The sequence below is a fragment of the Rosa rugosa genome, chromosome 3 (genome assembly GCF_958449725.1).
Source record: "Rosa rugosa chromosome 3, drRosRugo1.1, whole genome shotgun sequence".
Classification (NCBI taxonomy): domain Eukaryota; kingdom Viridiplantae; phylum Streptophyta; class Magnoliopsida; order Rosales; family Rosaceae; genus Rosa; species Rosa rugosa.
The window spans coordinates 25,196,166-25,199,014 of NC_084822.1; the positions used below are offsets into that span (position 1 = coordinate 25,196,166).

Below are 2,849 nucleotides of genomic sequence, written 5' to 3' on the forward strand. Positions count from 1 at the left end.
TAGGGGTTAGGCTCCTACATCCAGTCATTGCCCATGTCAGCCCCCATATCTAAGTTTAAAAATATGAGTTATCGTTTTGAGAAAAAGTAATAGATAAAAACCGGTTTGCGATTCCACGTGATCGTCACCACGTAACTACAATCCCACGGCAATTGATCTTCTTCCACAACTTTCATCATAACCGTCCATCTAGCCAATCACTTTCCGGAATTCAATAATCACAAGGCTAGAGACAAAGGGGGTAATTCAATAACAAGGGCATGGTGCACACTGCCCACCACCGGTGGCTCAAGGAGGAACTGACCTCTCCTTACATTCCCATCAATTGCCAACACATCAATCCAATCCACGCAAACCATTTCAAGTTGTAAAAAAAACAGATAATTTCCAAAACATGCAAGAGGCCTCATATAAAACATAGTATATGCAAGAAAAGCATAGATAGAGTTAAAGGCATCCCCTACCTGGAACTCGAGCATTCTCTTGCAGCACTTGGCCTCAATGCAACCTTGTAGCAACCACCAACTTCACAAGATTCCACCATGATGTCAAGCCTAGATCAATAAGCGACGTTAATAACGATAAACTAGGCTAGCTATTCACTCTCAATACTCTCCGAAGAAAACATTTCCCTTAACCTAATTACTAACTAATAACCAGACCATTTGGGTTCCAAGGGAGAGTTGGTTTTTCAGGAAAAAGTGGCAAAACACCTTTAGAAGACAAATTGTCAAAAGCTGGAAACAGAGTTTAAGTAGGAACTGTTAAGGGCCAAGGAAGAGTGTCCAAAATACTTGAGGTAAATTCTTGAGAAATTTTGAAAGAAGGATGGCTTGACAACCAACTCAGTAAGATTGAAATGGTTATTGAATTTCAAGTGAAACCAAACAAAGAGTAAAGGTTTTAAAGGCTAAAGTAAAACAATGTGCAGATTCTTTCCAGAAATACCAGCTTCTGTACACCTTTTTCAAAAATTCATAACTAATTATAGAAAATTTTTTTTGAGGTGATTCAACATCCGGAATGTTCATCTATGTGTCTACTATATTTCTCTAGAATAAACGGATCCCAAATTCCGAGCGGTTTAGCACCAGTTTTGAAATAAATGCAACTGGGTCAGAATGTACCGAAAAGTGAAAAACTGCAGAAAGTTGCTCTTTTGCTCAAAGTTCTTTTGGTACCCAATATGGCCAGTCGAAGCTAACCCAACACACTTAAGAGGCATGTCTAATGCTCCTAATGATCTATAGCTCAAGTTACTTTCTTATACTATATGGGCAGGTGCTGTAGCTCGATGACATAATGCATTGAAACATGATATTTGGACAGCTACAAACAACAAATAACAAATAACCTTTGAACCAAATACGATTCTAATACTCAAGGTGTAGCCATGACCTAGCAGAATCCCTAGGCATTAGAATGGATGAGAAATCAAAATTAAGGCAGCAAGATACCAACAACAGCAGTGACAAGTTCACAATCTTCAAGAATTCGTAACAACAACCAAGAATATAGAGTTTTATGGAAAAGATGATACTCACCAAAGATTAATCAAAAAGGTGAGCTTCTCTTGAGGATTTCAACAGGAAAGAGAGCTGAGGGAGCTGATTGGATCGAGTCCAGCCACAGGCCAAGAAGTTCGCTCAATCTCGAACATGCAAAGTGAAACAGAGACTGCTCAATATGTAAATGAGGTGTTTTGAACGTATTGAGCCTAAAATCGAGGAAACAAAGGGGAACTTGATGGTTCCAGAATCTTACCAAGTGTTTGTACCAGTCTCAAGTAAGATGTGAGGGATTCGGATAGAGCAAGAGAGGAAATTCAAGCAGAAATCCGGAACAGGCCCGTTTCAGAACAGCTTCCACTTCGAGGGGTGAACAAGACTCAAATTGACTCCGATGGAGTTGAAATTTGGAGGCTAGATAGAGGAGACATAGGCTAACAACGTTGTTGAAGAAAGTTTTTTGATCGGAGGTCCCTAACTAGGAGTTTCGAGGCTCGCAAACAGACTGATGTGTCCAGGGTCGAGAGGAAAGGTGAGAAGAGAAGGGTGGATGACGATCTCTGGCCTGGTTCTCCCTTTTGAAGGTCTGAGGTGATGTTCTTGGAAGAGTTGCCATATGCATGCTGGCAACGTGGAAGGGTGGAGCTGAACAAGGTTCCTTTCTCTCAGCCCGATTCTGACGTGAACAAGGAAAGAGGAAAAGCTCTTTGCGTGTGGACGTGAACAAGGCTCAGCTTGGGCAGATAAATTTGGGTAAAAGTAAGAAGTTGTAAAAACCAAGAGGATGGGGAAAATAAAAGTAAAATAATTAAATATAAGGAAACTCAAAAATAAAAATGTTGGCATGACCAAATAAAGATTGGGCCTCACCAAACTTGTACTTAGATAGGAAAACGGTAAAGTAAGTTTTGTCGGAATTTTTGCTCGAGTTTGAAGGAGTAAATAAATTGTGCTTTCAAAAGTCAGTGAGATGGTTGACGAGTAAGCGTCGGGTAAGGCGAGTAGGAATTCAACCAATGGGTAAGGAATGAGGTAAAACGAGAAATCGTAAACGCACGCACAAGTATATTTCAAAATTACGCAAAGATGTCATTATGAGCTACAAGGACCATATTGGATCAAGGGAGATGCTCGGGTCAAAGGTTGACTAACTTATTGGGCTAGGTTCACTAGCATACCGGTCTGTTGGGTGTCCAGAGTAAATTTTAGACTCTAACCTTACGCTATTCTTGGGCCCAAGGCCCAAGCCCAAACTATTTCCAAAAGTCTTTAGCCAAACAAAGGTCGCGAAAAATTATCCCGTCAAAAAGTGACGTTTGGAAATTCACGGGGTCTGGGAGA

General features: G+C 40.6%; 1 long non-coding RNA gene across 1 annotated transcript; it reads right to left on the reverse strand.

The window, feature by feature from the left end:
• On the reverse strand, positions 1–2,207 carry LOC133735407 (uncharacterized). Its single transcript, XR_009858987.1, has 3 exons — positions 1,765–2,207; positions 1,545–1,651; positions 1–554 (listed from the first exon to the last, which is right to left on the reverse strand). It is a non-coding gene; the product is annotated as an uncharacterized LOC133735407 (long non-coding RNA).
• Positions 2,208–2,849: the final 642 nt, after the last annotated feature.